This window comes from Macaca fascicularis, chromosome 8 (genome assembly GCF_037993035.2).
Source record: "Macaca fascicularis isolate 582-1 chromosome 8, T2T-MFA8v1.1".
Lineage (NCBI taxonomy): Eukaryota > Metazoa > Chordata > Mammalia > Primates > Cercopithecidae > Macaca > Macaca fascicularis.
Window position 1 is genome coordinate 139,551,985 of NC_088382.1, and position 14,348 is coordinate 139,566,332.

At 36.5% G+C, this 14,348-nt stretch overlaps 1 protein-coding gene across 50 annotated transcripts in view; it reads right to left on the reverse strand.

The window, feature by feature from the left end:
* Nucleotides 1-14,348, reverse strand: part of CYRIB (CYFIP related Rac1 interactor B) — a 175,930-nt gene that overhangs the window by 68,592 nt on the left and 92,990 nt on the right. The window lies entirely within an intron of this gene.

Consider the following 14,348-nt stretch of genomic DNA (forward strand, 5'->3'; position numbering starts at 1 on the left):
CAGGAGGATGGCTTAAGTCCAAGAGTTCAAGGCCACAGTGAGCTATGAGTGCCACTGCACTCCAACATGGGCGACAAAGCAAGAACCTAATTCTAAAAACAAACAAAAGAAACAGGGTCTCGCTCTGTCGCCCAGGCTGGAATGCAGTCGTATAACCATAGCTCACTGTAACTTTGAACTCCTGGCCTCAAGGCGTTCTCCCTACTTGGTCTCCAAAAGCGCTGGAATTATAGGCATGAGCCACGTTGCCCGGCCTCTCTCCCATTGGTTTTTTAACTACTGAGGCCAACTATTTTTTTCTCCACAATTGTGTAACTTAGTTCTTCCCATTTTCTATCAAGGCCTTATGTATTTTCAAGGAAGTAACTATCAAATCTGAATTTCCTTGATCAGAAATTCAATATAAATGCATAAAGTGAGGCACAGTCTTTTAAAATTGTCCCTTTCTACTCGGCTGCCTTTTTCTAAGTACTTCCTATGTTTTAGACACTGAACTGCATGATATATTTCACTGAAGTCTGTCAATCTAATAGGTTAAAATTAAACCCTTTTCATTGATGAGCAATCAGAGGCTTTAAAAGTAGTTTGTCCAAGGTCATGACTAAAGGGTAAGGAATCAGGAAAAGAAGGGGAAGGGACAGAAATGAGGAAGGGAACAGAGGGAGAAAATTACTTTTCAGGAAACAATCTTGTTCAATATTTATTACAATATTCCTTTCGGTAAATATGATTTCTTATAAAACAAATACTACTTTTCCACTAACTTCTTTTATTGTAAAATTAAAAATGATTCTTTAAAAAAATAACCCACGGCCAGGCGTGGTGGCTCACACCTGTAATCCCAGCGCTTTGCGAGGCCAAGGTGGGTGAATCACGAGGTCAGGGGTTCAAAATCAGCCTGACCAATATGGTGAAACCCTGTCCTTACTAAAAATACAAAAATTAGCCAGCTCTGGTTGTGTGCAAAAAAACAAACAAAAACAAAAACAAAACCAACAAACAAAACCTACAACAGCATAATTGAAAAACCTGAGACAAGGGCTAAATTAAAAGGCCAAGAGCTAGATTAAGAGGCTCACCAGGCTTTGAGGACATTATATAGAACCTTCTTACTTCTGGATCTCCTGGTTACTGTCAACATCTTGCCCGGATTATTGACCATCTACAATGGAACTTTTCTGATACTTCAACTCAGCTAAGTTTTGGAACATACAGCCATGGAGAGACTGTAAAATGCATTTTTGATGGCAGGTGCTTTAATCGTGCTAACCTAAAGATTCCACAGGTTTAAGATATGTTATGTGAAAACAAGTTAGTGAGGTTCTATAAGGTCAAACTCTGTAAAATTAAATGCTAGTTAAAAGGAAAGATAAGAGTTTTTGGTGTTCATTTAATCTACCCCATATGTTCAAAACCCCTTATAAAATTTACACATATAATTTTAAAGGAATGTTAAATACAAGCAGAGGTAATAAGGAAAATAAAGCTTTACAGGTGTGTGTGTGTGTGTGTGTGTGTGTGTGTGTATACACGGTCCAAATTTATCCTGGGGTCATAAAAGATCAAATACATAGTTGAATTTATACATCCTGCTAAATATATATATATGCGCTCCAGAATTATCTGAAGTTGCAAATTGCACTAGCACTGAAATGACCATTCCTTCCAGCTTCTCACCTTGCTTCACCACTCTCTCCACCCCAGTCCTATGCTGAAATGATCTGAAATCGCAAAATTTTTTAAAAAAAAATTATGACCAAGTTTGGCTTATCTGAGAAGTGCAAGATTGGTTCAGAATACCTACTGTTTTCACCACACTAACAGATTAAAAGAAAAAAAGCCATATAATTACCTCAAAAGATGCAGAGATGCACTCTGAGGTTGGGGGAAGGGGAGGACTGGGAACAGAGAAGGTGCATTTGAATGAAAACAAAGATGGGTTTTTCAAAATTTGCCTTTCTTTATTTTTACTTTAGAGACAGAGTCTTATTAGGTTGCCCAGGCTGGGCCTTTCTTTTCTTGTAAGTCATTTTTTTCAAACAATTCTATATGATAATCAATAGGATGAACTAATGAAGGCATATTAAAGAGTGGTTCAGGTAAAATGATTCAGTGAATTCCTAATCTGTGTGTCATGTTATGGTGACAGAAAACAAGAATGTTCTCTACTGCTGTTAAAGAAACTGATACATTTAAAAACAAAGCACAAAGTGAATCCTACAATGCAATACCTTGACTTTCAGTAATCTGCTCCGCTTTCAAAATCATGACTGTATAAGCAGAAGCTCTTGAGATAAACCTTGTCTTTCCCCACAGTGTTGTAATTACAGTAAAAGCTTTTCCATAATAATCAGAACTAGAAGTTCAATTAATTGCAATTCTTGAAACATTTAAAATACATACACGTGCATTCATTAGCTAATCCTTTTAAAGAAAACCAAAGCACATTCTTCAATGACAAGCAATTGCTAGAGTATTTTCCAGCCACCACGATCCAATGCTTGTGTAGAAATTACTAGAGGAAAAAAAGAATTTTTTTTTAATTTTTAAAAGCTTACAAAATGCAAATTCCAATTCTTCACAGACTATGTGTGAACAGTCAGTTTATGAACCAGTGCTGGTTTGCAAAGTGTTTCTTTTAAGTAGCACTAGTATAAATAAAGCACAGGTTCTGGAGCCAAACTGTGAGGCTCACCCTTGGACAAGTTTCTCTCTCTCTAGTGGGGATAATAGTAATACCTACCACCTAATTGGGTTATTATGAGGATTAAGTAAGAATATGTCTAGCACTTAAAACTGTCCCTGACAGATAAGGACTCTATAAAAAAGTTGATATTATTATTACTATTGTATAGACCATAACCATAGATACACTTTTTCTAAAATGTCTAGTTTTTGTCTTTTTTAAATGTAATGAGAAATGAAGATACTGAAAATACAGAATTCTTTATAGTTTTATACTTTTCTCCAATTTTTTATATCCTGATCCATGACCAATCATATCACTTCTTTTAAAGTCAGTCACTGGTCACTGCACACCTGTTATTCACTAAATGCACATTCTGAAGAGCATGTAGCTGTGTTACTTCCTGTCCCCCAGTGACAAACCCATGAGATACTTTTGTTTTTAAATGGGTAACTGAAGGAGAGGATTTGCCAACAAAGATGAAAGTGAAGCAAAGAAACAAAAGTGATAATGCTGGAAATAAAATTCTAATGAAATATTAATGGAGTTACAAAAGAAAGAGTTGACTGTGAGAATGTTGACACTGCTGCCAACAGAGAGACTAAACATGCAGCCAGAGGAACTTTCTGAAGGTAAACTGATCAACATAAAAGAAGAGAGTGGTTATGGTGAAAAGGATGACAATGTCTCAGAGGAAGTCATGCCAGCAAGAAACCTTCATATTAAAGGAATTCTTACATATACTTCTTGATATTCACGGTGTAATGGATAAAATGTTTGAAGCTGATCCAAACTTACAAGTATTATTAACTTGTCCAAGGCCTAGAAATGATGCTCACTCCACACTATATAACAGGGAAGAAGAAACGAGGCACAGTTCCAATCACTCTTGAAAAGATTTTTACAAAGAAATAAAACACTTTAATTCTCCAGGTTTAAATTAAACTGTACTAAGTAAATACTAGTTTTACTATTTTATCCATTTCCCTATACATTTTGCAACAATGAGAGTATGTTTTGACGAAAATTTCTAAAAATCATGGAACAACATAATTTCTAAGATTGCTTTACAAAATTTAAGCCTGCACAAGTATTTTTATATTCCACAGCACAAATGAGAACTGCCTGTATAAAGAACTTTTACAACCTAAGAAGGAAAGCAAATGAATTTAAAGACAGGCAAAAGATTTCAACAGATAATTTCAACAGATAATTTCAACAGATAAGTTAAATGGATTGCAAATAAGCACTTGAAAAGATGCTCAACACCATCAGGCACTAGAGAAATACAAACTGAAAACACACCAGATGGCTAAAAAAAAATACTGTAAATGACCATACCAAGTGCTGGTGAGAATACAGTGCAAATGAATTCCTACACACTTGTGCAAAGCCACTTTAAAAAGTTAAATATACACCTTCCATATAACAGTCATTCCATTGAGGTATTTATCCAAGAAAAATGAAAGCATTATGCTCATACAAAGAATCATACACTAATGTTCATAGCAACTGTACTTGTAGTCTCAAACTGCAAGCATCCCAAATGCTCATTAGCAAATGAATGGACAGACTGTGGTATTTCCATACGCTGGAATACTACTCAGCAATAAAAGAAACAAGTTACTGACACAGCCAATATTAAGTATAAATCTCAAAATCACTACGCTGAGTTGAAGAAGCCAGATATAAAAGAACATATATTGTATGAGTCCTCATATATAAGATTTTAGGAGTCAAGTCTGAGCAACAGTGAGCCCTGTTTCTAAAAAAAATTAATAAAACAGTAAGATTCTAGGAAATACAAATTAATATTATAAAGACAGAAAAGGCATAGGTGGTTGACTGGGGTCTAGGGGCAGGTAGGGTGGACAGATTTGAAGGAGTCAGGGAAAAACTTTGAAGGTGATTATGTTCATTATCTTGATTGTGGTGATGATTTCATGGGTGATTAACTATCAAACTGTATGCTTCATAAAACTTTTAAAAATGGTCCATGGACGATCTGCATCTGCCAAAAATGTGGATTCTCAGGCTTGCCACAACCCACTAAATTTTGTGGGTGAAGCCTGAGAAACTGCATTTTCCAAGATCCACGTTACTCTAATGTATGTATTTACTCTGTAATCTAGAGGATCTAATGCCTAGAGTCTCCAGAAGAATGATCTCACTCATCTTCTACGAAAACACACTTAGAACTTTAGTGCATCAAAATTTCCTATAAGAACCCTAATTTAGTTAGCACTTAACTTATTAGTATGAAGCCCATAATTTCAGACCTTTAGAACTTAAGACATCCTATTACATTCGTATTTATATTTTAACTTTGAAATCTGGTATACAGGTGATCTCTGAAATAGTTCAATAAAAGAAAAGCCCATAGAGGCAAAAGTTTTAAAGCTAAAAATAAGCTTTATGATTTCAATTTAAAATCATATCCTATCCGAATTCCATTTCACAAACGGGAAAGCTGAGACCAGAAAGGTTAAATTTGGACAGAGTCAGTAATAAAATGCAAATCTTCTACTTTCTTCTGAAATGAAATTCTATCCAACTTTCTTCTAAAAAGGCTTCTATTCCTTTGCTTTCAATTTCTCCTAAATTCGTACTTATTCTTTGTCATTTCTGTAGCTCAGGTTTTTATGCTCTCACTCCTAACTACTGCAATAATTTCCTAAATGGTTAACCTACTTCTGTAGTTCTCTCTCCACTTTATTTCTATCACACAAATACCTGAGTACCTAATATTAGTCAAGCACTGTAAGAGACACTAATTTTATCTCATCACTGCTCTATTGAAGAAAAAAAAAACTTCTAATAGCTCCTAATACTTTTCAGGATACAGTCTCAAACTGGCACACTTAGGAATGAATACCCATTCTGATTTCAGGCTACTCCTAATAAACATGCTATTAGAGCAGAGCCCCCTAACAGCCTATGCCCATTCCAGTCCTGAAATCTGTTTCCTCCTCCTAAAAAGGCATTCCTTTCTTCCTCCCAAAAAGGTTCTTATCCTTAAAAGGCCAATTTAAAGCTATTCCTACTTTCAACAGGCTCTTCCCGAGGACTCCAGCCCACATCAATCCCTATAATTCTAAAGCATTTTCATCCAATAGTACACTGCTACTCATTGGTTGCAGATGTTAGTTGTATAACTGAGGGAAGATAAAATTTGTTTCTCAAGTCTTCTGTACCCTACTTAATACGCAGTGCTTAAGTATGTTACAACAAAGGGAAACAGCATAGCATATATAGGTAGAAAAGTTTTAGTCTAGAGGCTTTGAAACCAGTCAAATACCAGTTTGAATCCTAGTTCTGACAATTACCATAACTCAGGATCATACAGCTAGTAAGCATCAGTTTCCTCATTTGTCAAATAGAGTTAACAGACCTTACAGCACTGTTGCAAGCATTAAATAAGATTCAATAAGAATGCATGTTTAGTGCTTAGGAAAAATCACAAACATTCACTTAGTTGTGGCCATCATTAGCAACACAGATTAAATATCCACCATGTGGCAGATATTGTACAAGGTTCTAGAAATACCAAAATGTTTAAGATTTAAGCACTGATATGAAAAAAGTTTATGTATTAATACATACCAATACCATTCATCCATCTAAGTTAGAAAACACCAGTCATTATTCTTACCTATACTTAGGACCTGAAAAATCGACCATTCTATTTCCTGAAGATCTCTACTCACACAACCACTGAACTAGCAGTTCAAGCCAGGACTCCTACTATAGCCTATTTGGGTCTCACTGCTCCAACTCTATATTCATTCTCCATAATGTTATTAGACTAATCCTTCTAATGCAGAAACCTGATCACATATCTACACATCATCCTTCCCATTAGTCTATATCTGTAATTGTAATGGCATAGGACACAGAGATCTCAGGCTGACTCAATTCTTTAAAAAAAATTTCCAAGATTTCACTTAAATATCTTGGCCAGGCGCAGTGGCTCACACCTGTAACTCCAGCACTTTGGGAGGCAGAGGCGGGTGGATCATGAGGTCAGAAGTTTGAGAACAGCCTGACCAACATGGTGAAACCCTGTCTCTACTAAAAATACAAAAATTAGCCAGGTGTGGTGGCGCATGCCTGTAATCCCAGCTAGGTCAGGAGGCTGAGGCAGGGGAATCGCTTGAACCTGGGAGGCGGAGGTGGCAGTGAGCTGAAATCGCACCACTGCACTCCAGCCTGGGTGACAGAGTGAGACTCCATCTCAAAAAAGGAAAAAAGTCTTTTTTATGTATTGTTAAAGCAGCTTTTTAAGAAATTTAATTATTTCTTTAAATACTTCAGCTCTAGTTCTATTAGAAAATCCACCCTACTACTGCAGTGATCTAATAACAAAAAAATTGGAAAAAAGAAAATCTACCTCGTATTACTTCATTTTTACGTGTTACAAGTGACCACTGGCCAGTACGTACTATCAACAATGGCTGCCCACGACAATCATCCATGGACCACCACCACCCTGTTTTTAACTAGTTTTTAACTATGCATGCCACAGAGCTACCACAACAGATTCTTATTCACCAGGTCTACGGCACGCCACGGTATTTGTTTTTTTAAGAAGCCACACAATGTTTCTAATATATAGCCAGGATTGCCCAATCCCAGATTAAGAAACTTTACATAGAAAAGTGACCAACCCCAGATATGATGATACTGCTGTGTCTATCTAAAGCAAGGCTCTGCAAACCACCCACAGATCATGCCTAATCCCATGGCTTTTTGTTCTACCTGCACACTAAGAATGCTTTTTACATTTTCTAACGGTTGAAAAAAGAAAACAACAATCTTTATCCTGAAAGCAGTTAATGACTTCCTGCGGAAATAATACTTGCATATATAAAAAGTAACAAATTCATAATAATTCTGTCAACAATGAAGTGTTGTTACAGACTACAATTACAATAGAAATTTAGAGAACAGGACAGTGTGAAAGGTATATTCCACGTGTGAGTTAAAAATCTTCTCAACAGGCCCCACAGCACATCATATCACTCATCAAAACGCTGGACCCCTTCCCATGACTCAAAGTGGCTATCACAGCCTGTTCATTGCTATTATACTCCGCTCTGCACTAAGCACAATGCCTGACACATCACAGTCTCCAAAGCATAGATGCTGAATGAGTGAATAAACAAACAAGATAAATGATGTAAGTACATTAGAATAAATGCAACTCATCTAAAGTTAAGGTTCCAAAAGGCTGTCATTCTCCTAAAATGATTTGTTTGGGGAAAAGAGAGATAAGGAGAGGTCAATGTATCACTAGCAGAAAACTGATAAAATTTCTCCTATTAAAAATTAAATAAAGAGACTTCAAATGAAATGCTCTAAGGTGTGTCCACCATGGTTTTACAGACACAGTTTTTAAATTATTTTATTTTTTTAAGACATGGGTTTTTGCCATGTTGGCCAGGCTTGTCTTGAACTCCTGGCCTCAAGTGATTGGCTTCGGCCTTCCAAAATGCTGGGATTATGGGTGTGAGCCACCGTGCTCACCCAGCCTACAGATAGATACAGTTTTTCTGGACTGATAAAACTCAGTTGCAACAATAGGCATAGATAACCACTTTGGAGATATACTATATATCTGATATGTGGTAATATATATTACTGCATGTCTTGGTAGCAATAAAACAATGGATTTTAAGATTATGAAAAATACTTCGTCACACGTTTAAAATGTCCTCAAAACTCAACAAAGATCAGTTACAGACTCCCAATAGGACAGACATTCTATGTATGGCAAAGTACAAAATGTTGTGTAAAAACAAGACCTGTCCTCATAAAGCTCATATTCTATAAGATGACATGTAAACAAATTACTACAATACAGTACAATTAAATAAAATGCTATGCTAGAGTTCTGTGGTTAAATTGCTATGGGAAAACAGATGAAGGAGTAATTTAATTATGTCTAGAGAAGAATGTCAGAGAAAGCTAGAGAAGTGAGATATCTGGGTGCCTTGTATACTTAAAAAAAAAAGCACCAGTACTAACAACTTCCAAAGACATTTTTATATGCTTCAAATTAAGTCAAATAACTTAATTTTAGGATTTACGTGAGCATTTACACTAAACTGGAAAAGGAAAATCTCCTATAAGAAGCATTTTAATTACTACCTATGATTGTTAACAATGGGGTAACATAATAATACTAAAATCCTTAAGAAAAAGGCTTTATTAAACTGAGACTAAGGCAACTCCAAGAATTCAGAAGAACACCAGATAAGATTTTTTAGTCCTAATAAATACAAAACCGCACTGATTTCTTCAATAATTTCTATCCCATTTGCTATCTATGTAACAATCTTAATCTGTTTGCCCTTCTGTTATTTCTACTTATTGGATAGTCTATATAATTCCAAATTTGGACTATCAAGTCTGAACTTACAAACCAAATCCGGGGAAAACACTTAAAAAAAAAAAATGTACTATTCTAAAAATTACTCTTTCATGGTCAGAGTATATCTTTATGTAGTAAACCTTTTATCTTTAACACACGTTAAGTCCAGCCTGTTAAATGTCCTATGAAGTGGTTCTTTCTTGTCTATCTTCTCCTCTTTTAAAAACGACATTACCATGTCTTATAAGCTTTTCTCCCAAGCGCTCATACTAGTAGCCACATGGAATCTAATGGGTTCAACAGACAAGACATCAATACTCAACTATAAATATATCATATCAGATAGGCTCATTTCTCAAAAGAGCTCATAATTCTCCAGTAGAACTCTATTTTTCCTAACATTGAGAAGTTTCACAGAGATAATTAAGTAGAAAACATTCAGTATTTTCAGATTTTGACTTTATTTCCTAGACTTAAACTTCTTAGTTTAAATGATTTTCAACATAGTCACCCACAAACAGAATGAGTGCCATAACTGTACTTCAACTGCTATGTGACAGACTTCCGTATCATCAGTAATTTTTACCTAGGTATTTCAGACTGGAAAAGATAAACGAAATACAATTTTAAGATAAATTCTGAAACCATTAACTCATAACATCCTCGATGTTTTACTTTCTGCTACCCTACTCATTCGTTAATTTAACACCTTACAAAAACCTGTACATTTTAGAAATTTCCCCTTTCCCCTTTCATTTGATTTCCACCAAATGTAGGAGCACTTATATATTCTAGATTTTATTGTTTAGTTTAGTATTTGTAGTATCTAGGAATTTATTTCATCTACAGATAGATTTCTTATAACAAGAGACAATTTTTAGTCATTTGGGAAGTAGACCTTGCTTCCTTGAATTAACAGAAAAAATATTAAAGTGCAAGAATAGGAAGAAAATTGTAAGTACTAAAACTACAAAAATGGAGAAAAATGTTGATCTATGCTAAATGATGTATGAGAAAGTACTGATCACTGAAGTGAACAGATCAATATTTATTTTAGCCATCTTTCAGTCTTCTTCCTAATGTACCTTTTACTCAGACATGAGTCTTATCTATTTTAAAACAAGTTAAATTGTATATAGCAATCATTTGTCACCTTCGCAGTCCATATTGGAGAAGGACTGTTAACGCTTTTCAGAATTTGAGATTCATAATAATTTACTTATCTTTCCTCTACACTATTAAAAACTGAAACTAAAACAGGAAGGTTTACTTCTTCCCTAACTTCTTGATAATAACTAACAGCTATTATTCAGATATACATTAACAGCCATTATTTGAGTGTCCTCTCCTATGTTAGGCTATTCAGTGAAAAGTTTTGGGCAACCAGATATTCACATGGTTTGAAAGTATCACCAAACCGAGACCTTTTACAAGGTCTCACTCTCTCGCCTAGACTGGAGTGCAGTGGCACGATGACAGTTCACAGCAGCCTTAATTTCCCAGGATCACACCACCACTCTTGGTTAATTTTTGTATTTTTTTTGTAGAGACAAGGTTTCAGCATGTTGCCCAGGCTGGATGACACCATCTTAATTGAGGGATAAAACTTAGTAAATGTGACAGACATTATATGCCTGAAGATGTAAGGCAATGGGATGTATTCATCATTACCCTATGTAATAAAACTTGTCGGGTATATATAACCTGATTCTATTTATCAGGAAACAAAGCAGACAAATTTTGATTACGAAATGTTTTCTATCAGAGAGCTTGCCTGGATGAAAATGAGCAGGTGTGAAGATTAAAAAAAGAAGAGGAGTTCAGTTTTGGACATGTTAAATTTGAGAGGCTTATGAGCCACCTATCTGAAGATGTTGAGAAGGCAATGACAGATACAGAAGTACAGAGTTCAGGGAAGAGGTCAGATCAGAAATACTTTATCTACACCCCAGGACTTCGTATCCAAAGACCAAAGACACTTGAAGTGGTTCACAGTGGCAACAGTAAGAGACCAGTGGCCACAGTGCACTAACCACACTGTTATGGTAACATAATCTGGGCAGTATTTTCTTGCTGCTCAGCTGCCTCTGGTTATTGCTGATTTTGTGAACCTGGATTCCCACTCTCTCCATCAATTCTGTAACCTACCTGTCATCATCCCAATTAATTCTTTTCATATCCAAATTACCTAGTCAGGTTCTGCTATTTGCAACTGAGGACTCGTTAATGAATTATAAAGAATATTCTGGTCTCAAATAGAAAATTAACTGTAATTCCCTTCCCAATTTAAAGCCATTCCTACAAACAAGCAGAATTTATGTTACAAATACAACTCTGAAGTATAAATACAGATAATAAAGATATTCAAAAATTAAAGATTTGTATAGATCAGTTTTTTGAGATATTTAAGAGGTCCAGGGTAATTAAAAAGAAAACTTTAAGTTTCAAAACACAAAATTTGAACATTAATATAAAAGTAGAATATCCAGAAAAGATGACAAAACACCAAGATCATTTAAAAAATATCAAATAAAGGCTGGTCACGGTGGCTGACACCTGTAATCCCAGCACTTTGGGAGGTCGAGGCGAGCGGATCACGAGGTCAGGAGATCAAGACCATCCTCACTAACATGGTGAAACCCCGTCTCTACTAAAAATACAAAAAAAAAAAAATTAGCCGGGCGTGGTGGCGGGCGCCTGTAGTCCCAGCTACTCTGGAGGCTGAGGCAGGAGAATGGTGTGAACCCCAGAGGCGGAGCTTGCAGTGAGCCAAGATCGTTCCACTGCACTCCAGCCTGGGCGACAGAGCGAAACTCTGTCTCAAAATAACATAACATAACATAACATAACATAACATAAATAAAATAAATAAAATAACGTAACATAAACAACATAACATAACATAAAATAACATAACATAAAATAAAATAACATAAAATAAAAAATAACATAACATAACATAAAATAACATAACAAAATAACATAAAATAAAATAACATAAAATAACATAACATAAAATAACATAACAAAATAACATAACATAAAATAACATAAGATAACATAAAATAAAAATAAAACAGAGAACTAAAAAAATTTTTGAGAATATTAGAACACAAGACTGACACTGGTTTTTACAAAGTGTTCTCTCTGTAATAAGATGCTTTATTTTAGCCGGGCGCGGTGGCTCACGCCTGTAATCCCAGCACTTTGGGAGGCTGAGGCGGGCGGATCACGAGGTCAGGAGATCAACACCAGCCTGACGAACACGGTGAAACCCCATCTCAACTAAAAGTACAAAAAATTAGCCAGGCATGGTGGCAAGCGCCTGAGGCAGGAGAATGGCATGAACCCGGGAGGCAGAGCTTGCAGTGAGCCGAGATTGCACCACTGCACTCCAGCCTGGGCGACAGACAGAGTGAGACTCCATCTCAAAAAAAAAAAAGATGCTTTATTTTGTTTCATACATTCCAAACTACTCCTACTGAGAACAGTAATGAAAAAATTCTCCAGCCGGGTGCGGTGGCTCACAACTGTAATCCCAGCACTTTGGGAGGCCAAGGTGGGTGGATCACCTGAGGTCGGGAGTTCGAGACCAGCCTAACCTGCAGGGAGAAATCCTGTCTCCACTAAAAAAACAAAAAACAAAACAAAAAAAAAACAAAATTAGCAGGGCGTGGTGGCACATGCCTGTAATCCCAGCTACTCGGGAGGCTGAGGCAGAAGAATCGCTTGAACCTGGAAGGCGGAGGTTGCAGTGAGCCGGTATCGCACCATTGCACTCCAGTCTGGGCAACAAGAGTGAAACTCTGTCTCAAAAAAAAGAAAAAGAAAAAAATCTCCACCTAAGTCTACATTTATGTATGTATGTATGTATGTTTGAGACAGAGTTTCGCTCTTGTCACCTAGGCTGGAGTGCAATGGCACGATCTTGGCTCAATGCAACCTCTGCCTCCCAGGTTCAAGCGATTCTCATGCCTCAGCCTCCTGAGTAGCTGGGATTACAGGCGCCCATCACCACGCCCAGCTAATTTTTGTATTTTTAGTAGAGACGGAGTTTCACTACGTAGGCCTGGCTGATCTCAAACTCCTGGCCTCAGGTGATCCACCCACCTAAGCCTCCCAAAGTGCTAGGATTACAGGTGTGAGCCACTGCACCCAGCCAAGTCTACCTTTAGTCTCTTATTTCATACACTTTCCTTACACATGTCAATAAAACTACTTTTCATTCTTTCTGAAAACTTTTCACATTTCAAATCAAAAGTAGAATTTTTGGCTATAATAAAGATTAAACATTTCTTACATCCTTAGTAGTACACCATTTATGTACTAAACTCCTTACCTCTATTTAGTATTTTTAAGGAATACATTCTGAAGAAGTAAAACATGAAAAAGAGTAAAAACACTTAAAAGGAAATATTTGCTTTGAGGAAGAAAAAAGTACTAATATATGTGAATATCTAGTATATACCATGCATTCTGCTATAGACGATAATTTTTTTTTGTAAAACACTGCAAAACCGGTGATGTTACCATTTTACAAAAAGTAAATGAGGAAAATGAATTTCAAATACTGGTTTAGGCCAGCTGCAGTAGCTTGCGCCTGTATCCCCAATACTGCAAGGCTGAGGCAGGAGGACCGCTTGAGCCTAGAAATTTGAGACCAGCCTGGGCAACAGCAAGATTCTATCTCTACCAAAAATAAAAATAAAAAAAATTAGCCAGGCATGGTTCTACATGTCTGCTGTCCCAGCTACTCATGAGGTTGAGATGGGAGGACTAATTGAGACCAGGCAAGACTGCAGGGAGCTATGATCACGCCACCACACTGCAGCCTGAGCAATAGAGTGAGACCTGCCTCAAAAAGAAAAGGCAGCGGCGGGGAGGGAGTTACTTACCTCACATCAGTGGTAGTAAGAGGTCAGTGTCAATAAGGGGTAGATTTGTTTCCGGAACAGATCTGCCTATTCCAAAGTTGATGCCACTTTATTCACAACAAAATGCCTCCATGAGCACATTCTTCTAAAAATTCATTCTCATTAATTTTTTTTATTAGAAAAACAACTGTAACCATTACACTGAACAAGCTGAATCTGTGGGATGTAACTATAAAAAGCAATTTTTTTGTCCACGACTAGCCTTTAAAGTTACTCTGTAGCCATAGTTAATGTCCCTGAACTTTCATTTAGGCTAATGATCATGACTTTGGTCACTCCCAAGTTACAAAAACAATCTGACTTTTAAAACTGAAAGATCCAGCTGGGCATAGTGGCTCACACCTGTAATCCCAAC